Here is a 23833-nt window from a genome sequence, read left to right on the forward strand (position 1 = left end):
AGAGTGCAAGTGTCAACATTGACCGTATGGTTCCAAAAGAAAATTGCTAACCTACAGGATGTGTGCACTTTTTTCAGGGAATGCTGCACATTCAACCTCCTTTTGTTTCTCCTACAGTGCCTTGGGACTTAAGTTTAGTCCTAAAGGCCCTTCAAGTTGCTCCATTTGAACCACTAAAACAAGTGGATCTTAAATGGTTGACAGCTAAAGTTCTCTTTCTATTGGCTATTGCTTCAGCTAGAATAGTTCCAGATTTAGGGGCATTGTTATGTCGTCCTCCTTTTCTGATTTTTTTATCCAGATAGAGTGGTTCTCAGAGCCAAATCTGGGTATCTTCCTAAGGTGGTGTCTAAATTCCAACTTAATGAAGAAATTGTAGTCCCGGCCTTCCAGGGGTCGGACCTTTCTGAGGGAGATGCATAGTTGGACGTAGTCCGTGCCTTAAGGATCTATGTGGATCGGACCAATGCTATCAGAAAAACAGATACTTTCTTCGTTCTCTACGGATTTCACAAGAGAGGATAGCCTGCTGATAAGCAGACACTGGCGAAGTGGCTTGGGATGACGATTTCAGAAGCATATTCTCAAGTTGATCTCCCAGTTCCAGCTAATGTCTCTGCTCATTTTACTCGTAAGGTAGGTACATCATGGGAAGCACAACATGGTGCTTCAGCAGAACAGATATGTAAGGCAGCCACATGGCCTTCCATTAACACATTCATTAGACATTATGCCGCTCATACCTTTGCCTTTCAGGACGCTGACTTCGGATGAAGGATTTTCCTATCCAATCAAGAGCATGCCCACCACTAAATTGCTTTGGGACATCCCAATGTTATCCTGTGGCTAACCTGTGGGCCCTGCCAGAGAAATAATCATTATGGTAGACTTACCGTTAATAACGCTATTTCTCCTAAGTCCACAGGATCCACAGGGATCCCACCCTGATGCACCTGATTTGAGGAACATTTCACTCACTAACCTCTTCCTTCTTGTACGGAAGGGTGTGCAGCATGTGTGTTCTTCTCGCCTGATAGGGCTGTCTATGATGCTGCTGCCTTGAGCTTTGGAAAAACAACTGATTTGACTGAGCCAGGAGACGGGGATATAGGGACGGGCCCGTTGCAAGCTGTGAGGCCAAAAGCCTTGATCATTTGGTGCCAATCCACTGTCGCTACCTCATATCATAATGTTATCCTGTGGATCCTGTGGACTTAGGAGAAATAGCGTTATCAACGGTAAGTCTACCATAACGATTATATATAAATCCTCTTAATTAAAATAAGTTTAAATAAATAAATGCTGGCCTTTTTCTTGAATCCAGTTCACTTTGTTGGAGTGGTTATTTTTAGCATAAGCTGTTATTATGCTATTCTGTATGTAATGAGTGGCTGACACGGGAACACCATGCAGCCGATTAGGAGTTTAGGTTCTTCCCAAACCTGACATATGGAATTCCACATACTGAAGTAGTGTATGTATATAGCACAGTACATCTATAAGCTTGTATGAATGAGTGCTTGATTATTGCCTGAGATGGATTCTGTTCCCTATATGGTGAATGGAAGGCAAACCGATCTTAATCTAAAGATCATTAATTCACAAAGTAAACAGATTGTCAACCAAGGATTACTTTAGAGGAAAAGGATATTGCATGTATCATTGTACCTGTTCTCCAGCATGCACTTCCTCTACAGCTGAAATACACAGATGATCTGTTTACGACCTGTTTACCATAGGGATCAATTTTCCAAGTCCAATATCAGTTTACACTCCGTTCATACCGAGAATGGTTTGTATATGAGACGTGAGCTCAGCCAGTTTACTGCAGAAGACATGAATTTTAACAATAAAATGTATTTATGTTTTTAATAAATAAATATTTATTAAACATCTAATTTTACAGAAGATAAAAGTACTCTCAGTTTTCCCGCTAGGATGCTGGCAGAGCAGGGCGCAGGGGTGCCAGGGCACTGCATTCGCGTGCGCCTTGGCACATGTACGCACACAAAGAAAGGGGGGGTGACTGATGAGAGAGGGGGCGCAGCCCCACCGGCATCACTATCAGGGGTGGTCCAGCCCTCTTGACGTCACTATTAGGGGCATGCTCCAGCCTGATGGTGGTGTGCCCCGTTCCTACAGAAGGGCTAGGCTTCCACCAAGCTCTCCCTTTAATTGGAATAGATGCTGAGCGCGGTGCACACAGCAATCAGGCAGGAAGCAATGCCCTGCTAAAACAGCCTAGCGTGAGCACTACTAATTATTAATATTAGCAATAATGAGAAATTTGTTATCCACGTTTGTGTTGCCTTCTGGTATAAAAACAGAATACAGTTGTTCTTAACATATCTACTTGTGACCTGGAGATTTTAGACAACCTGTATGATATAAATGTAGAGAAAATAGGTTAGGATGCCAGTCCTTCAGGAGGGTGGTCTTCTGTTTGCCGGCGGTCGGGCTCCCGGCGCTCAGTATACCGGCGCCGGGAGCCCGACAGCCGGAATACCGACAATTATTTTCCCTCGTGGGGGTCCACGACCCCCATAGAGGGAGAATAAAATAGTGTGGCGCGCGTAGCGCGCCACCGTGCCCGTAGCGTGGCGAGCGCAGCGAGCCCGCAAGGGGCTCATTTGCGCTCGCCAAGCTGTCGGTAAGCCGGCGGTCGGGCTCCCGGCGCCGGGATGCTGGTCGCCGGGAGCCCGACCGCCGGCCAGCCGTAGTGAACCCCTTCAGGACGCTACAGTGCCTAGTATATGAAGTGCCTATTATAAAGTGCCAGCTTAAAATTAGTTACATCTTCAACTGATATCAATTGCAAAATGACTCCTCCTCTCTCCTTCCTATCAATAGGTAAACCTATTCAGATCAATATTGCAGACTATTTCAACTTATAGTGATTGAGTGTGGTTTACTGACCTTACAATTGTTGATTTGATTAGTACCTTTTGCTGGAGGTGGAGGGTTGCAGTGTGGGGGTTGTAATCAGGATGAACACATGTGCCTATTATAAAGTGCCAGCTTAATAATCAATAGCAGTGTTATACCTGTGTATAAACCGAAGAAAAAACAGAAGGAAAACAAACAAACCAACAATATAACAGAAGGACGGCGTTACAACCACAAACCTCAGGATCATTATGTGGCCATTCCTCACCTCTACCATGAGAACTCCAGAATCATCCTTACCACCTCTGTGGCTGAGAACATCAGGTCTGTCCCCGAGCCTAACTCTCAAGATGAGCAGGGAGCTGTGGGGGGAGGGCACCAGGACAAGGCTCAGCCGGGACATTTCCATTGGTACAAAACTATCCCCCTGCGCTACAATTTAAAATGTACGATATGGCTGAGAGTCCAATAATTCCAATTCCAATTCCAATAGATTTGTATAGTATAACATTTAATAAAAAAATGTTTGTTATTTAAACTTGACCGGTCATAAACAAAAAATCACATACAACACATTTAATAACACTATGGAGGTAGATCCAAAAAATGTGCAAAAAAAAAAAAAATATATATATATATATATATATATATATATATAAAATATGATAAAAGTCAGTCTATGCACTATATTTTGCTTGTATACTCCATATACTTATTTTAAGTACAATTTGTCACCATGTATGCAGTTAAATTCCAGCATGGATATTTTATATCACAGTTCCTTTATCACTTGCAGCTAGCAATACAATGTTGCAGTATATTAGACTGCTCCACACCGGAGCCTTACGTGCTATTTCCACACAGAATATCAATGAGGGAGAGTTCGAGTAGCGTGTGAGGTATACTTCAGCTGCGGGATCCACTTAACTCACGCCTGGTGATTGCATTGCTCCCGACCTCACGATTCTATAAGTCCCGTCCTCAATGTGCTGCATGCACGCACCAATGTGCGGTCTCTCTCCTCGTGGTTCCTGATCAGCTAGTAATCAGCAAGATGATAGCAATGATAATGATGCAGGAATCCAATGCTTTCTGGCTGTGGTGACAATGCAGGGGTCCAATACTTTCTTTCCTGAGTGTGCTCCCCACATTCTCTTACCCACACGTACTATGATTTTATCAAAATAATGTTATCCCAATTCTCCTTCTGCCACTGGTTACCTGCAAATGTTTCCCCCCCCCCCCCCCCCCCTTTTTTTTTTACTCTTCCACCTCACAGTGTGCTTTTCCTGTAATGTGTACCTCCACTGATTGCATGCCCTGCCAGTGTGATCTACATACAGGGTACATCATACTACTACACATGTGTCAGTTTTCCCATAAATGCACTGGGCCCTTGTATGGCTCAACTCCCACAGTGTAACCTTCATAGTGAGCCCAACATGGCTGCCTCATCTGGTTTTGTTGGGACCCTACTCTGAACTGCAATCTCCCCATTTTGTGTTCTCTCTTCTAGGGGTGGACTATTCCACCCTGGGTAATCCTATGCAGTGTGTCCAAGATGGCTGCCTCACCTGGTACCTTATGAGGGTGGAATACACAACCCTTGAAAGTTATTACCCAAAATGCCTACAACAATCCTGCATTATGCTTACTGTGTGCTAAAGGTTTTCTTTTATGTCTGTGTGGCTTGTCTATTGCTGTATTACTTAAATCTTCTGTATTATGTGCATTGTTTTTGATGTCTGTAAAGCGCCTTCAGTCCTGTTGGAGAAAGAGCGCTATACAAATTAAAAAAAATACCAAAAGTGTGCATTACAGAAGAATTATGAAGAATATATTTGGAATTAGTCAATATAGCATATATTACTACAATGGCTGCCCACACAGGGAGGATCTGGATATCCTCCACAAAGAATCTAGCGAAAATGAATGTAGGTGCACAGAAAAAAATTGGAATTGTATTGCCTGCTGGTTTAGTAATTAATTTATAAAAAAAAACATATATATGTTATATTAGCAATAGCAATTACCAATACACCTTAAAATAACATTAATAATAGACATTAATATTATTCATAAGACACAACATTAAAAACAATACTTCAATCTTAGCACTGGCTGGTTTGGTCTAAGCGAGTTAGTGGTCGGTATGTAATGCTATCAGTTAATAGCAACGATTTTGATGAATGAACAGTCTGTTAGTAATGCATAGTCTTTGATGAAAAAATATATAAGGTTATACTTCACCCTCCGCTGAAGTTTGAATGTACCTGGTTTCCTTTAGACTGCCATGTGCTCTCAATTGAGAAATGGAGGTGAAATCACAGCCCTTTTTGAATCACCAGTTTGTTGCTTAGTTGGTGATGCTAGCAGCTGATGGTAACGGCAGCGCTGAGTGGACCATGCAGTCAGTCCGTTCCCAATACTCAGTCCATAGAGGCAATGCTTACCCCACTGTATCTCCCGCACAGAGGCGGTTCGGTGTGTCCAGCTGAGCTGTAGTACGCAAGCAGCATGGAGGGGAAGGCAGGGAGTGCTTGCTTAGTTGCGTACTGCGACTTCCAGTTTTTTGGAGCTTCCAGTGCGTTCCACCTGATGTTTTTGATCAGCTGACACGTTTCTCCACCTCAATGGGTAGCGGTTTCCTCAGAGGTTTGTGTGTCAGTCATCGCAGTCTCTATTTATCCCCCATGGTGGCTCTATATAAATAAAATTATTGTTATTATTATTATTCTAAAATAGTGGTTCGCCCTCTCACATATTCACTATGAAAAAGAGCTTGGCAGGCAGCCGCAGTCACTATCTAGTAACAGAGGGTTCAGTATGATTTCCTGATGGACGAGATGCCGGCGGTCAGTATACCGATAGCGGCATCCCATCCATCAGAATCCCGACAACCCCCTGTAAACTACCCTAATTCTCCCCTGTCCCCTACCCTAACTCTCCATTGTGGGTGCCTAACCCTAACCCTCCCAGGTGGTGCCTAACCCTAACCCTCCCTTCCCCACTGCCTATAACTAACCCTCCCCGCTTGGTACGTAACCCTAACCTCCACTTCTATATGCCTAACCCTAGCCCTCCCTCCCTGGTCCCTAACCCTAACTTTCCCGGCCCTGCACCCTAACCCCCTTCTCCTGCCTAAACCTAACCTCCCCCCCATGGCAGGACACCAGCGCTTCCCCCCTGTCAGGATGATCAGAATGCCTGCTGTTGGTATTGTGACACCAGTATCCCATGACCAGTCGGTATCTAGACACCGGGATTGACGTGTCCTTTGGGATCCTGCTGTCGGTATATCGACCGCCGGGATCCCGTCCATCTGGAGGCTAACTGCTTCCCGTAACAGAGCTTCTGTATTATCCCTAATGGCTGCAGAGAAGAAGGTCATACAACAGACTTATAAGTAGCAGTGTTTGGAATTCATCTTATCAATTGTGAAATACTGTAGTAATGAAAATAGTATGAGGTGGCATCATCTGTATTACCCACTGGTGTTTTTATAAGTGCATTTAAATTGTGTTTTTAAAGCATGAAACATGCATGTAAAAGGTTCAGGAAATAAAAACCAAGGCCCTCATTCCGAGTTGATCGGTCGCAAGGCGAATTTAGCAGAGTTACACACGCTAAGCCGCCGCCTACTGGGAGTGAATCTTAGCTTCTTAAAATTGCGACCGATGTATTCGCAATAATGCGATTACTAACTACTTAGCAGTTTCAGAGTAGCTCCAGACTTACTCTGCCTGTGCGATCATTTCAGTGCTTGTCGTTCCTGGTTGACGTCACAAACACACCCAGCGTTCGCCCAGGCACTCCCACCGTTTCTCCGGCCACTCCTGCGTTTTTTCCGGAAACGGTAGCGTTTTCAGCCACACGCCCCTGAAACGCCGTGTTTCCGCCCAGTAACACCCATTTCCTGTCAATCACATTACGATCGCCGGAGCGAAGAAAAAGCCGTGAGTAAAAATACTTTCTTCATAGTAAAGTTACTTGGCGCAGTCGCAGTGCGAACATTGCGCATGCGTACTAAGCGGATTTTCACTGCGATGCGATGAAAAATACCGAGCGAACAACTCGGAATGAGGGCCCATGTTTGTAGAATTACCCTACCCAGTGTAATTTTCTTGCATTGCGTTAAAGTATTTTTTTCAGAACACAACATAATCCATTTATTACCTATAGCAGAGTTCCCCCAACTCTGCATTTACAGTTTTAAGGATATCCATGCTTGAGCACAGGTCACTTAATTAGTTCCTTAGTCAATTTGATTGACTAAGCTGGAGTCAAGCATGGATATCCTTAAAACCAGGACTGCAATGGCAATTTGGGAAACTCTTTCCTACAGTATTCTCTAAAATGTTAGTAGAAACACTAGTTAAATACTCAGTTTTAAAAAAAAAAAAAAAGCATTATACAGTACGTTTTGTGTTTTTACAATCGGTTTAAATAGCGTTATTAACGCCAATGGTTATGAACAGTATTTTAAGTCTTTTTTTTGTTTGTTTTTGTTAAAGAGTGTTGTTTTAGTTGTTATTATTTTATATATGAGCGCATACATAATTTAAGCAGGGGTAGATGTATGTACAGGGCTGCAAAATTATGATTTTTTTTTTGCTTGAAAATCTTCTTAAGCTCTGTGTCAAAAAAGCATTTACTTTGTTGCCTGTAGACTTTAGAGGGTTAACTGTGATGTCATTCGCCGCTCAAGTCTTTCCTGGCATGCTGTTTAAATAAAATGTATAAATTCCATTGGTTCCTGCTGCTAAGTGTGCTTGACTGCACTCTCCTGCTGAGTGACAGAGCACATGTGTAGGCATTAGATCAGCCAGTGATCAGCACTGCTGATAGGGAAGTGATAAGGCTGTTAGTTGATTACTGTCGTACTGAAGATCATTATGGTTATCTGGAAGCTACAATGCTTTTCACTTTCTCTTGTACAGATGCTCTAAGTACTCTCTTGACTTGACACAAACTGAAAGAGAGGACTCTGTGAGAGCTGAGATTATGCTCTCACTGTCACTACACTTTTACAATATGGTAACAACAGGTATTTAAAAATGTTACCCTGTGCTTAAAGAATAACTTTTTATTTTTTTTTTAAAGGGAGACTGTTGCGATGATCTTGTTGTGAGACCACTTTAAGCTGCTTGTTTAAATATATTCGATAAAGGAGCATCCAGAGATGTCTGCTGCACTCTTTTTTTGCTCCTGCCCCCTCAGGCTTCTATCAGACAGGTAGTGTATTCTTCACCACTAAAATGCCTTCAGCAGGATTATACAGACACGATCTGTGCAATGGTGGGCCCACTAAGGTATCAAAGGTCTTGCCGGATAGCCTGAAAAATGCATCACATTAACTTATGGAACCGGGTTTACTTTCACACAAGGGTAATTTAAAAAAAATATCATGGAGTTATCCTTTAAAGTTGAATGATTTTGATAAGCCAATTAACTATACCTCATGATACAGAGCTGAATACAAGCTCGCTTTGTGGATGGTTCGGGAGCCACATATGTGCCAGCAGCCATTGCCAGAGAAACATCCTACGGACCACTTTCCTGGTTAATTTATTGAATGTAGCCTATAGGCTACAATGGCTAATGTCATCTGAAGATTGCATTAGCTACCAGAGCCAAACTCCAGAATGATTCACAAATTTACTATTTTAGCTGCCACTATAGAAAACTTTAATATCTGCTATGGTCCATCATACATACACCTGGAGGGGCACTTAATATATGTGGGTTGTTAAAAAGTGGTACGCTACTGAGCTGTCTCCTTACTGAGCATACAAGCAGGACACTAGGGCCCAGGGAGGTATGTCCTCAAATGTGATGCACTGCTGCACCACTTGACTGCAGCCATCTTGTAGATCCTTACTTAGTACTCAGTGATACTGTGTAAAAAGTGACAAGGTGGAGACAATTAGCTCCAGAGAGGACCCAGTGATTGTCACAATGCAGCTGTTTCAGCTGTGTCACTACCTGCAAGCAGCATGCAGTCAGTTGCTATTGAGCTATATAGAACCCCATTTTGCTTAACTTCAATCCATCACCAGTGTGTATACAACAGTGAGTACGGCTGTACCTGCTATGCTTAAATAAATCTACACCACCAGTTAAGTAAATGGGCTGTTCATGGCTTGAATCATCTGCTGGTATGTCATCCGCTGGTGTGTGTCTATATATCTCTGCAAATAACAGCACCTGCAACATCATTCGCTATGTTGGTCCCACCTGAAAACACCTGATATCAAATATTCATTGATAAATATGCCCCAAAATATACTATTTTAGGATAAGGTTTTTCCAGCATGTATGTTTTATTTATTGTTTTTACAAAAAACTAATATTTTGTGGCAAGGAAAATACCTATGATAGCTTTAGTAGGCACAGCTGTCGCACAACTACAACCCTTTACACTAACATGCAGGGGGACACCCAGCACAGGGCAGGACCGCACGCATGCCGGGCCCGCATAACGCCCCCACCCCCACTAACATGCAAAAGCTTCACTTGGCAGCGAAGCGCTCGCATGTTAAAGGTAGCCCTCTGCCTGCGCAGCCTAGCTGCGAAGGCAGACGGCTACCCGCCATGTTTAAGCTTGCAGCGGCTGCATGTTACCACCCCGAAAATTGTCTGGACACGCCTGCATTGTCCAGACCGCAACCCACAATGCCACAACGCAGCCCCAAAAACGTTGCATCGTAAATGCATTCCATGCTGAATTAGGCCCAATGTACAACATTTTTCAAATAAATGAAAGGTCATGTTTCAGTGTATGAACCACACAATTACTTACCTAAAAACTCAAATAAATTAACTCATAAAACTCTACTTCATTACTAACTTCTCGATTTCTTTTGGCCATCTACGTAAAATGAAATACAAAAAAAAAATAGATTTATTAGAGCCATTTAAAAAGAAACCAATAAAAGAACAAAAGCAACCCATAGGCAGAAGAAAAGTGATGGGAATATTCTACATGGCTCGATGACCAATGTGTTTTTGGTCATCGAGCCATGTAGAATATTCCTATCACTTTTGTTTATAAACTTAAGTATAACATTATGAGTTTAAAGTATGAGGTTCAAGAAGCAGCCTTACAAACGTCTTTTGCCAAAAAAAACAAAAAAGTTAAGAACACGTTACTAATTCAATAAACTACAATTTTGAATTATTTTTAACAGCATATATATAAATATGTTTTGCTAGCTTTCCTTGAAAGTAATAATTAATGATTTTTACCAAACCCCCACCCCCTCAAAAAACATTTGTAAACTAAGATCTGAAATTTAAATATAAGCGTACCAAAAATCAGTGATGTGAACCACAACAAATAAGCGCATAGGAAATGGGACAATGAGACTGTGCATACAGATTACTCCTAATGTGTTGCCACTGGCACTATTAGCTAACGTAACCACGGCAAACTGGAAGCATTCTTTAAAGTGGTAGGATTTCTTCTGACAGTAAATCAGTTATTAAGTTAAGCAATATTTAACCCCACTACTTCTCCCAAAGAGGCAACATCTCCTAAGCACCAATAAAACACTATAAAATTTACTGTGACAATAAAACTCTATTACATCAAAATAGGCGCAAACAAACTGAAGGGGGAGAAAAGGAAAATGCTAAGCAGGACACTGAGAATGTGTTTATTTTAACACGCAGATGCACCATGAGTCATTTCCTCTCTGAAAACGCTTTAATCATTTTCTGACGTTGGAAAAATGAGGCCGATAAAGCAGTAAGTGCTGTATTATACACAAGTGATTTCTGTCAGCGAGTTTTATGAACAGCGAAAAAAACTAAATACTGCATTTTGTTTGGTAAACACATAGTTTATTTCCCTAACAGGTGTCCTATAGCGCAAGTGACATACAATTACACTTACAGTATGCGGATGGGGATTAGGCTGAGATGAATGATTAAAAATAAATTTTCGTTGTTTAAGATCTCAATCCATGCATCTCAGAAGGTAGACGCTGTGCAGGTTTGGCGGGTATAAAAGTGCTATGGAAGGTAGCATCTGTCTATCCGTTGCACCAATCTGATGAAAACATTACATAGATCATTACAGTTTTGTTGCATATTACAATATATAGAAAAATGTACATAAAATCATTATTGGCAAATTAACAAGAAAAGGTTTCTCTACTGGACCCACATGACCTCACATATGGGCTGGATAAATCATTCCAACCATATAATTACAGAATTCTAGCTGCAGCACGTAGCTACCATTCCTTTTTAGCCCCACCAGTGAGTTCTGTATACTGTACAAAACAAGACAGTGAGATTTATTTTATTTTTTTAATTAGGGAGCAGGTTTGGTCATTGTACTACACACTGGTCTTAGGAGGTTCTTTCATCTATTTCATTTAGAAGGTGTCTGCATGTAGTGAGTAAACGAGGCTGAGCTAGTAAATTATTGTGAGGCCTAGAAATCTTTAACTTGGAATATGTGTTTTGTACAATTAAAACTAAACTGACGTGGTCTGTGGGCACACTTCAGTATCAAACGCCAGAGGATGTGACAAAAGCACCTGTAGTGCACCTGTACGCACAAAATAAATAACAAAATAAACACACACCATTAAAAAAAAAGACATGGTATCTCACCCCTAACGACGGTGAGGTACATTTTCATGTAATCCATAAGGGTTGGTGGTAAGACTACACTTTTGGGTCTGCATGCATAGGACCTGGACAGTTTTTATTATTTTAAGTGATTTTCCCCCCACCCCCTGGAAGGTGGCAACCAGGTCAGCTCAATAAGGGGCATAGGCGGGAAGGGTGGGGGTGTGGAGGCGCGATCCTGTCATCACAGCCCTGCCCCCCCTGCTATTCAATACCAAGATTACCAGCATTATAAAGCAGGGGGTGGGGCAACAATGACACGATTCATCGCAAACTGCATCATTGCCCCACCCACCTGAGCTATGCAAGTGGCTGGATGAGGGAGAGAGCAGGGGGGTGCGGGTAGCTAGCCAGTTCTGAGAGACTTACCTTCTTTCACAGCCGTTCTGGGAGGAGGATAGGCAAGTATGATTTAGGCATAATTTATTATGAACTGTTTTTCAAAGCTTGATGATGATGTTACTTGTGCACATTTATTACGTGAGAAGGAACTAACACTGGACACTGCTATACCCAAGGGGGTAGCTACATAGGTGCAGGGAATGCAGCTGCTATGAGGCCAGAGCATTGTGTGGCATATAGGGGCCTTTGCAAACTTTTGCCTTGGGGCCTACAATATATCTAGTTATGCCCCTGGAGCTGCGCCTTGTAATACACATGTACAATGAACTGGAAGGCATCATAATGTTACATAATATGAACTAGGACACAATATAAAGTAGAGACACTATAATGTGGCATAATATGAACTAAGGACACTGTATGTCATAATGTGAATTGGGGATACTGTGTGACATATTGTGTATTGTCAGCCTTATAATGTGAAATAACGTGAAGTAGGGCACTACTATGGGGCATAACATTAACAACTGCTGCAGAGAGGTGTTTCTTTAGAAGCATTGGGACAGGGGCCCCTTCAGACTGTTGCTATAGGACCCACAAAGTTCTGGTTATGCTCCTGGCTATACCCATATGCATGCTGCATGAGCAGTCCAATAAAAGTGCAATAGTGTTTAAGGGGCATATTTATTATTTTAGTTTCACTCAAATGTATTAAAGGACTTTTGGAGCAGTTTTCATGCTGCTCCAAACCCTTTAAATGTCATTGGTTTTTTTTAGGAATCAGATCGCATTCCCAATACTTACAATGGGAAATGCAATCTGGCCAAATGCATTAAAAAGAAAATGTAAAAACAATACTGCAGTGTGCCCTGTAATAATAACGCCATCTTCAGCTGGCGTAATCACAGGGCAGCACTGCGATATGCTGTCTTCTGCACAGCTTTCTCTGACCCTTGGCAGAAAAAGCTGTGCTGGGAGCCGGCAGTGTGATCAGCTACTGTATGTGTGTCCGATGGACACACAAACTGATCACCTTTAAAAAATAATAATCATTTTTTGATAAAAGCATGTTTACCCATCCAGGAGCCAGTGATCAGTGTTCCAGTGAGCGCTGCTGGGAACTGAGACCTCCTGCTGCTCTGCTGTGACCCCTGTGCAGTAAAGTGATGCTGCAAAGCAGCAGCTCACAGGGATTTCTTTTCGGGTCTGAGCAGATCTGAAAAAAAATCCCTGTTAAATAGTTTGTGATCAGGTGTTGTGTACCCGTTAAATATACAGTATGTCCACGAACTTATCCTGGATTCTATGTGTATATGCCCGATAACAGAGAAATTTATTGGACAATAAAAAAGGGCTCTTACTGAATAGCCCTGGGCATTAAAGACCAAAGCTACCATCTTTTTCACACATAGGGGGTAATTCAGAGTGGATCGCACCAGCAAATTTGTTAGCATTTGGGCAAAACCGTGTGCACTGCAGTGTGTGTGTGTGTGGGGGAGGGGGGGGGCAGCTATAACATGTGCAGAGAGAGTTAGATTTGGGTGGGGTGTGTTCAAACTGAAATCTAAATTGCAGTGTAAAAATAAAGCAGCCAGTATTTACCCTGCACAGAAACAAAATAACCCACCCGAATCCATACCTCCCAACTTTCTGTTCTTGTGGAGCGGGACACTCCCGAAAAGGGGGTGTGGCCTATGGAAAATGGGTGTGGCTTCGCGGGAGAACCCGCGGCCGCGAGCCACGCCCCCATTTTTGTCACTGAGGGGGCATGCCCAGCGCTCTGTGAGCAGCTGGCATGCTCCCTCTCCCTCTGACTCCACTGAATAGACGCACAGCGTCTATTCAACACTGCTCTGCTAAGCAGAGCAGCGATTGCCAGAGCCTCCCAACTGACCCCCCCCCCGCCGCAGGACAGTCCCCAAAAAACGTGACTGTCCCGCGAAAATCGGGACAGTTGGGAGGTATGCCAAATCTGACTCTCTCTGCAAATGTTATATCTGCCCCCCCTGCTGTGCACATGGTTTTGCCCAACTGCTAACAAATTTGCTACTGCGATCAACTCTGAACTCATAGGAAATTGAATTCACCCCTAAGTGTAGTGTCATTTGGCTGCATTGTGATGTATCAGGTGATTTGGTGCTCTATGTAGAAAGTTGAGCAAGTGTATTATATTGTATATGTAAGGGCTATATAAACAGCAGTAGCACCAGTGGCATATTTATAATGGCTGCAGTGTGTGCGGTGTACACGGGCCCCCGGGGTCCAGGTGGGTCCAAACCACATGCTCTGCACCCATTATTTGTAATGCTCACCCTCCGGAGTCCCACAGCGCTGCAGCAGCGTTGCAAGAATCACTGGGAAAATGGAGCGGCGCCATTTTCCCGGTGTTTTGCACATGCGCAGTAGGAAAATCACCAGGAAAATGGCCACGCGTCATTTTCCCCAGAGATCTGCGCATATGCTCTAGGCTCTGGGGCAGTGCTAGGGTCCCCTAGGGACCCTAGTGCCCAGAGCTCTACAGCGCTGCCGGCTACAGAGGAGGGGGCCCAGACGGAACCTGCACATGGGCCTCCTCCACTCTAGACACGCCCCTGAGTAGCACAGAACTAAATATTATTGCACAAGGCTATTATTTTGATCAGTGACTTGGAGCCGTTTGCCTTTATTAAGATCAACTAAAGTTTTTGAGGTTAAAAATTTAACTAAATGAACATCCTTGGTAGTACCCTCCATGTAACAGTATCCTTTTCACTTCCATTTCTTGCAATGAGTAGCTCATGTAATAAAGTATATATATATATATATATATATATATTAGAGATGAGCGGGTTCGGTTTCTTTGAATCCGAACCCGCACGAACTTCACTTTTTTTTCCACGGGTCCGAGCGACTCGGATCTTCCCGCCTTGCTCGGTTAACCCGAGCGCGCCCGAACGTCATCATGACGCTGTCGGATTCTCGCGAGGCTCGGATTCTATCGCGAGACTCGGATTCTATATAAGGAGCCGCGCGTCGCCGCCATTTTCACTCGTGCATTGAGATTGATAGGGAGAGGACGTGTCTGGCGTCCTCTCCATTAGAATAGAGATAGATAGATTAGATAGAGAGAGATTGTGCAGAGTCGCAGACAGAGTTAGTTTACCACAGTCAGTGACCAGTGCAGTTGCTAGTTAACTTTTATTTAATATAATATATCCGTTCACTTCTCTCTGCTATATCCGTTCTCTGCCTGAAAAAAAAAACGATACACAGCACAGTCAGTCACACAGTGTGACTCAGTCTGTGTGCACTCAGCTCAGCCCAGTGTGCTGCACAGTCATCAATGTATAAATTAAAAGCTTATAATTAATTGTGGGGGAGACTGGGGAGCACTGCAGGTTGTTAGCAGGAGCCAGGAGTACAATTATATTAATTAACAGTGCACACTTTTGCTGCAGGAGTGGTGACCAGTGCCTGACCACCAGTATAGTATTGTTGTATACTACTAATATCTCTTTAAATATCAACCAGTCTATATTAGCAGCAGACACAGTACAGTGCGGTAGTTCACGGCTGTGGCTACCTCTGTGTCGGCACACGGCAGGCAGTCCGTCCGACCAGAATTGTATTATTTATTATTATATACCTACCACCTAACCGTGGTTTTTTTTTCATTCTTTATACCGTCATAGTGTCATCCTAATTGTTACGAGTATACTACTATCTCTTTATCAACCAGTGTACAGTGCGGTAGTTCACGGCTGTGGCTACCTCTGTGTCGGCACACGGCAGGCAGTCCGTCCGACCAGAATTGTATTATTTATTATTATATACCTACCACCTAACCGTGGTTTTTTTTTCATTCTTTATACCGTCATAGTGTCATCCTAATTGTTACGAGTATACTACTATCTCTTTATCAACCAGTGTACAGTGCGGTAGTTCACGGCTGTGGCTACCTCTGTGTCGGCACACGGCAGGCAGTCCGTCCGACCAGAATTGTATTATTTATTATTATATACCTACCACCTAACCGTGGTTTTTTTTTCATTCTTTATACCGTCATAGTGTCATCCTAATTGTTACGAGTATACTACTATCTCTTTATCAACCAGTGTACAGTGCGGTAGTTCACGGCTGTGGCTACCTCTGTGTCGGAACTCGGCAGGCAGTCCGTCCATCCATAATTGTATTATTATAATATATACCACCTAACCGTGGTTTTTTTTTCATTCTTTATACCGTCATAGTCAGTCATACTAGTTGTTACGAGTATACTACTATCTCTTTATCAACCAGTGTACAGTGCGGTAGTTCACGGCTGTGGCTACCTCTGTGTCGGAACTCGGCAGGCAGTCCGTCCATCCATAATTGTATTATAATATATACCACCTAACCGTGGTTTTTTTTTCGTTCTTTATACCGTCGTCATACTAGTTGTTACGAGTATACTACTATCTCTTTATCAACCAGTGTACAGTGCGGTAGTTCACGGCTGTGGCTACCTCTGTGTCGGCAGTCGGCAGGCAGTCCGTCCATCCATAATTGTATTATAATATATACCACCTAACCGTGGTTTTTTTTTCATTCTTTATACCGTCATAGTCAGTCATACTAGTTGTTACGAGTATACTACTATCTCTTTATCAACCAGTGTACAGTGCGGTAGTTCACGGCTGTGGCTACCTCTGTGTCGGAACTCGGCAGGCAGTCCGTCCATCCATAATTGTATTATTATAATATATACCACCTAACCGTGGTTTTTTTTTCATTCTTTATACCGTCATAGTCAGTCATACTAGTTGTTACGAGTATACTACTATCTCTTTATCAACCAGTGTACAGTGCGGTAGTTCACGGCTGTGGCTACCTCTGTGTCGGCACTCGGCAGCCCGTCCATAATTGTATATACCAGTGACCTAACCGTGGTTTTTTTTTCTTTCTTTATACATACATACTAGTTACGAGTATACTATCTCTTTATCAACCAGTCTATATATTAGCAGCAGACACAGTACAGTGCGGTAGTTCACGGCTGTGGCTACCTCTGTGTCGGCACTCGGCAGCCCGTCCATAATTGTATATACCACCTAACCGTGGTTTTTTTTTTCTTTCTTTATACATACATACTGCAGTGCCACTCCTAGATGGGCCCGGTGTTTGTGTCGGCCACTAGGGTCGCTAATCTTACTCACACAGTCAGCTACCTCATTGCGCCTCTTTTTTTCTTTGCGTCATGTGCTGTTTGGGGAGGGTTTTTTGGAAGGGCCATCCTGCGTGACACTGCAGTGCCACTCCTAGATGGGCCCGGTGTTTGTGTCGGCCACTAGGGTCGCTAATCTTACTCACACAGCTACCTCATTGCGCCTCTTTTTTTCTTTGCGTCATGTGCTGTTTGGGGAGGGTTTTTTGGAAGGGACATCCTGCGTGACACTGCAGTGCCACTCCTAGATGGGCCCGGTGTTTGTGTCGGCCACTAGGGTCGCTTATCTTACTCACACAGCGACCTCGGTGCAAATTTTAGGACTAAAAATAATATTGTGAGGTGTGAGGTATTCAGAATAGACTGAAAATGAGTGTAAATTATGGTTTTTGAGGTTAATAATACTTTGGGATCAAAATGACCCCCAAATTCTATGATTTAAGCTGTTTTTTAGTGTTTTTTGAAAAAAACACCCGAATCCAAAACACACCCGAATCCGACAAAAAAAATTCGGTGAGGTTTTGCCAAAACGCGTTCGAACCCAAAACACGGCCGCGGAACCGAACCCAAAACCAAAACACAAAACCCGAAAAATTTCAGGCGCTCATCTCTAATATATATATAGCAAGCTGGTAACCAGCACTCTCACTTCATCGTCATCATCTCGCCGCGGTGCACATTAGCATGATCCATACATTCCTCCAAAATACGGCACTCAGCGGACTCATTCAGTAAATAGAATTCAACAAGCAGTTGTAGCAACGTTTCGGCTTTATTTAGCCGTCTTCAAGCAACATCATAATCCAAATGCAGTACAAACAGTGTTTAAATACCCTTACCTTCCCATCTCGTGTCCACAGCTCCCTCCCGCGATCCGCACTTGTCACTTCCGGCTTCCGGGTGTAGCATAGTTTTTCTTCCGCACAGTAATCACTAAGTGTCGTCATGGCAAACCGCCGCTCGCCGCAGCGGCTGCGGCCGCCAGACTCACACAAAAGTGCTGGCATCTGAGGTTTTCTCATGCTTCACTGGAGCTGGTATCTGAGACATTTTGCTGGTCACACGGTCGGGGTAGCTGCAACACAATACATGAAAAAAGACACCAATAAACATATAAATAACATGTATAAAAGACACACAATAATCATTAGTGAGATAAGACACCAATAAACATATTTATATATATGTTTTTAATCTCACTAATGATTATTGTGTGTCTTTTATACATGTTATTGGGAAGGTAAGGGTATTTAAACACTGTTTGTACTGCATTTGGATTATGATGTTGCTTGAAGACGGCTAAATAAAGCCGAAACGTTGCTACAACTGCTTGTTGAATTCTATTTACTGAATGAGTCCGCTGAGTGCCGTATTTTGGAGGAATATATATATATATATATATATATATATATATATATATATATATAAGCATTTGCTGCAATACAGGGCCACCATCAGGGGAAGGAGGGGGGTTTGGGGGCGCCCTGCCTATTTTGTCAGTCTCGGGACCCGCCATTTCTGATGGCAGCCCTGCACTTAAATTATACAGAAGTAGGTAAAAATTTGAGATATGCACTGACCCCCGTGTTTTGGTATTGGATCTGTATTAAAACAAACTGAAAAAATCATGTAATTTGGGCCTGTTTTTGTTCCTACAGTATTATTAACTTCAATAATATTAATTTCCAATAATTTCCAGTCAATTTGGATAGGTGACGGCTGATAACACTCCTTAAATATAACATGGCAGTGGATGTGGTCATGCACTTGGGGCAAGTACCGAGCCGGAATCTACTCGGTACTGCTAAGTCCAGGTGGGTTAGATTTCAGAAAACCGAACCCGCACATCTCTAGTGAAAATGTTCATTTTCACCATATTTTGTTTAAATTAAGTGATGATGAATAGACCCCATAGTGAGCAGACAGGCTACATTCTAACACTTATTCAGCCCTGAAAAATGGCTGTCCCCACTCTGAGTAGGACATATCTTCACTTTAAAAGCAACACAATAGACATTTACCATACGAGCTCTCTACATTTCATTACACAGACTCACCGCACACTCATAAGCAGCATTCGAGTTCCTGCAAAGATCTCCTCTGCCTATTTAAATCTGCAAAATATACTGTAAGTCAATAAATAAGCACATAATTAAAACATCACACTCCTGCAAGACAACAAAAAATTTAGTTTCTAATCGGGTTCATTTCCTAATAACAAATATAAAGGGACTGATGTAAAGTATTACTTATGCTAGTGTGTGTAATGTACATGTGCAAATTAGTACTTGGTTAAAAAGGCTCTTTTTTGTATCTGACCATTGCAATTTCTTACAACTAGAGATGTGGAACACATACATCCCTACATTTGTGCCAGGGGAGAAGAGACATAGGGGGTCATTCCGAGTTGATCGCTAGCTGAATTTGTTCGCAGCACAACGATCCGGCTAAAAAATGGCAGTTCTGCGCATGCGTATGTGGCGCAATGCGCACGCGCGACGTACGGGCACAACGAACGATGTAGTTTTGCAGAGGGTCTAGCGATGCATTTCAGTCGCACTGCTTGCCGCAGAGTGAATGACATGATGTGGGCGTTTCTGGGTGGCAACTGACCGTTTTCAGGGAGTGTGCAGAAAAACGCAGGCGTGCCAGAAAAAATGCAGGCGTGGCTGGGCGAACACTGGGCGGGTTTGTGATGTCAAATTCGGAACTGAATGGTCTGAAGTGATCGCAAGCGCTGAGTAGGTTTTGAGCTACTCTGAAACTACCTGAAAAATTTTTGCAGGCGCTCTGCGATACAACCGTTCGCACTTCTGCTAAGCTAAAATACACTACCCGGGGGGCGGTGGCATAGCGTTTGCATGGCTGCTAAAACAAGCTAGCGAGCGATCAACTCGGAATGACCCCCATAGGGCCTAATTCAGTATGAGTTTTAGTTTTGCAAAAATTAGCAAAACTACAACTCATTCCACTAGCATGTGGGGGGCCGCCCGGCGCCCAGCACAAGGCAAGGCCACCCCGCATGCCGGGTACTGCCACCGCCCTAAAATGCAAGCACTTTGCTAAACAGCGAAGCACCCGCATGTTTATGGTAGCCAATGCCTCTGCAGCCTAGCTGCGAAGGCATAGCTGCGAAGGCAGTTGCCAGGCCGCCATGTTTTGGGTTGCAGCGGCTGTGTGAGACATCAAACAGCCACCACCGCCCACCCTTCAAACAGTCCAGACACGCCTCCATTTTCCGGACTGCACCCCCCAACACCATGTCAACGCCTCCAAAACACTGCGCCCACCTTGTGAATGCCTCTTCCTGTCAATCAGACAGAGGCGTTTGCATAAGTGAGATGCCATCGCATATAACTGTGTACACATGCACAGTGCGGCCCCTGCGTGTGCACATACTGCATGAAGGCTTCAGCATGCAAAAATATATTTTGGTGCCTCTTTATGGAATACGTAGGGGCGTGGTTTCATGACGAAGAGGAGTGGCCACAGAATAAGACCAATTCACATTACACCGCACAGTAGCATCCGTTACTTACATTACACCGCATAGTAGTGTCTGCTAGTAACATTACACCGCATAGTAGCGTCCACACAGCACAGTAGCATCCATTAGCTTACACATTACACTGCAGTAGAGCTTTACATATAATGCCATGGTATAGTCCCTTATACGCATTACATGTTGCCCACCCCTAGAACTGCCACTGACAGGGCTGGATCCGGCATGCGGAGTGGACTTGCCCTGTGCTGGGCGTCCCCCCGCATGTCAAAGATTTTGATCCAAGATGTGTGTTTTTTGGCACATCTACGATCAGGTCTGAATTAGGCCTAGTAATTGGGGACCCCGGACATTTGGTTGCAAGCTTAACTGTTTTGATAAAAATAGGAACAGAATCCCCATGCTTTTATTGCGAGATGCAATAGCATCTGCATTTGCAGTAGCAAAATTGTCTTTCTGTTGTACACACGTCTATATAATAATAATAATAATAATAATTTTATTTATATAGCGCTCTTTCTCTAATAGGACTCAAGGCGCTTAACAGATACATAGCATAATATCGTACAGAAAATAATGAAGTACATTTTCATAAAATACAGAAGCATGAAGATACTATAAGGGACATTATGGAAATGCTTGAGTAAACAGAAAAGTCTCGAGTCTACTTTTGAAGGATTCTATAGTTGGGGCCTCTCGCACTGTGCGGGGAAGTGAGTTCCATAGAGTCGGAGCCGCATGACTAAAAGCTCGACCCCCAGATGAATTACGGTAGATTCTAGGTACTGCTAAAAGTCCTTCATCTACAGATCGCAGTAATCGAGTGGGGCAGTATGGAATCAGAAGCTGCTTCAGGTACCTTGGGCCCTGGTCATGTAATGCTTTGAAACTCAGTAAGCCAATCTTGAAGATGATTCGCCATCTTACAGGCAGACAGTGAAGGGAGTAGAGGATGGGTGTTATGTGGCTAGAACGGGGCTGGTTGGTTAATAGCCTGGCAGCTGTGTTTTGCACCAGCTGTAAGCGTTGCAATTCTTTTGCTAGTAGACCAAGGTAGAGGGCATTACAGTAGTCTAAACGAGATGATACAAATGCATGTATGACTTTTGGCATATCATCTGAGGGAATTAAGTGCTTGATTCTGGTTATATTCCTCAGGTGAAAGAATGAGGATTTGATTGTGGCTGATATCTGATGTTTAAGTGTCAAGCCACCATCCAGGACAACGCCAAGTTTCCGCACATGATCACTGGTCTGTAATTCTGAATCCCCAATGGTAAGTCCAGTTGGTTGGCTATGCTGCAGTCTTGTCCTTTGATGTTGCGGTCGTATCATAAGGACCTCTGTTTTATCCGGGTTCAGTCGCAGCCAACTGGCACTCATCCACTCCTGTAGTTCAGCTAGACAGCCATTTAGGGTTGCTATTGGGTTATCAGTGCCCGGAGCAAAGGACAAGTACAGTTGTGTATTATCTGCATAGCAGTGGTAGACCAGGCCATGGCGCCTGATTATTTCGCCCAATGGGAGCATGTATACTGCAAAAAGCATGGGGGATAGTATAGAACCTTGTGGGACACCACATGGCAATGGCACTGGTGGTGATGAGTATAATCCAGATGATACTCTCTGTGACCTGCCTGTGAGAAATTATTTGAACCAGCTTAAGACTGTGCCATCCAGACCACAGAAATGTATCAGTCGCTCAATCAGAAGCCCATGGTCCACGGTATCAAATGCTGCCGAGAGATCCAGAAGGATTAATATTGAACAGTCACCTCTGTCTTTTGCCATCAGAAGATCATTTAACACACACACACCAGGGCTGTTTCAGTGCTATGTCTTCTCCTGAATCCTGATTGAAATGGATCATAAATATCATGGGTTGTCAGGCGGGTATCCAGTTGATTTGCAACGACTTTCTCATTAACCTTTCCTAGGAAAGGAAGGTTTGATACCGGTCTGTAGTTGGTCATGAAGTCGGGATCTAAATTAGGTTTTTTAAGAAGCTTCCTTTAGGGGTCCAGGAAAAATGCCTGTCTGCAAAGAGCATTGAACAATTTTTGTAAAGACAGGACCAATTATATCCATACAACCTATTAGAAGCTTGGTTGAGGCTGGGTCCAGATCACAGGTGGTGGGACACAAAATCCGAGCAATTTCAGCAGTGTCCTTTACATCCACTGGGTCAAAGCTGGTCCATGAAGGCAGGTAGCTTATATTGGCAGGCTTTGTAGTTTGGCACTCCTTTGATGGCACTGTGGAGATTCCAGCCCGGATGGTGGATATTTTATCTGCAAAGAAGTTTGCAAACTCGTTGCATCTTGCCTGGGAGAGGGTCTTATCAGTCTGCAGGCATGCTGGCTTGCAAAGCATCTCCACTGTGCGGAAAAGTTGAGCTGGCCCATTGTTTGCTGCTGTGATCTCATTTGACAGGAACTGTGCTTTCTTACGAGTGATTGTCGATTGATATTCTCGGTTATGCTTTATTAGTTTTATTTTGTCATCCACTAGGTTAGTCTTCCTCCATCGTCTTTCCAGTCTACGCCCCCTTTTCTTGAGCTCACTAACACTGTTGTCGAACCATGGAGCTTGACGTTGTGGTTGTGGTATATAATTAACATTGCCATGCAGCTCCTACCATGTTCAGTATGGATACAACCAAGCATGGCCATATTTATTTTCTATTTTAGTTGCTAATAATGATCCATATAGAAATCCACGCTATCTAATCTGCCATACCTATAGATACTGTATATCTGTAGATACTGTATATAACGTCACCATATTGTTTAGTAATATTTACAATTTGAGGTTTGAACTATTGTATTTGTATTTATTTTACCATTATCACAGTCATTTAAAGTTTTGCTGTAGACAGTTGCAGTCATCTATCATATGTTCTGCACATTTTACCAAGAGTTTCTGTATGCCAAACACTCATTTTACACCTATCTCCAGCCTTTAGCAGTCAGTGGGGATTATAACGCAGATGGCTGCATATGCAGCCAGATCTGCATTCATCTCTGCACATGCTGGTGGCCGCCCAGCAAAAGCAAGGCCGCTCAGCTTGTGTGAGGCCGCCTGCCGATGCGTCCGCAAACTAATAGCAGACGCATCGGGACTAAGGATGACCCCAGACTGCGCTGTGAGGCGATCAGTGGCTATTTTTTCTATCAGAGCAGTTGTATGTGATGTCACGTAGCCGCCCGAAACCGGTTCCGGTCCTCCCCCATTCGCCCCGCCCCAACGCTGCATCGCCAGCTCATAAACACCCATCA

General features: G+C 43.4%; 1 long non-coding RNA gene across 6 annotated transcripts in view; it reads right to left on the reverse strand.

Moving 5' to 3' along the window:
• Nucleotides 1-4127: 4127 nt before the first annotated feature.
• The window catches only part of LOC135060759 (uncharacterized), a 64707-nt gene continuing 45001 nt past the window's right edge, over nt 4128-23833 (reverse strand). For 4 of the 6 annotated variants that reach the window (XR_010247160.1, XR_010247178.1, XR_010247154.1 and 1 more), the window contains 4 exons: nt 19111-19167; nt 10784-10939; nt 9689-9757; nt 4859-5588 (listed from right to left, as the gene is read on the reverse strand). This is a non-coding gene — a long non-coding RNA (uncharacterized LOC135060759). Of the gene's footprint in view, nt 4651-4858; nt 5589-9688; nt 9758-10783; nt 10940-19110; nt 19168-23833 lie in introns of those variants that run through there. The other 2 variants (XR_010247184.1, XR_010247166.1) reach the window with 2 other exon arrangements.

The sequence above is a fragment of the Pseudophryne corroboree genome, chromosome 1 (genome assembly GCF_028390025.1).
Source record: "Pseudophryne corroboree isolate aPseCor3 chromosome 1, aPseCor3.hap2, whole genome shotgun sequence".
Classification (NCBI taxonomy): domain Eukaryota; kingdom Metazoa; phylum Chordata; class Amphibia; order Anura; family Myobatrachidae; genus Pseudophryne; species Pseudophryne corroboree.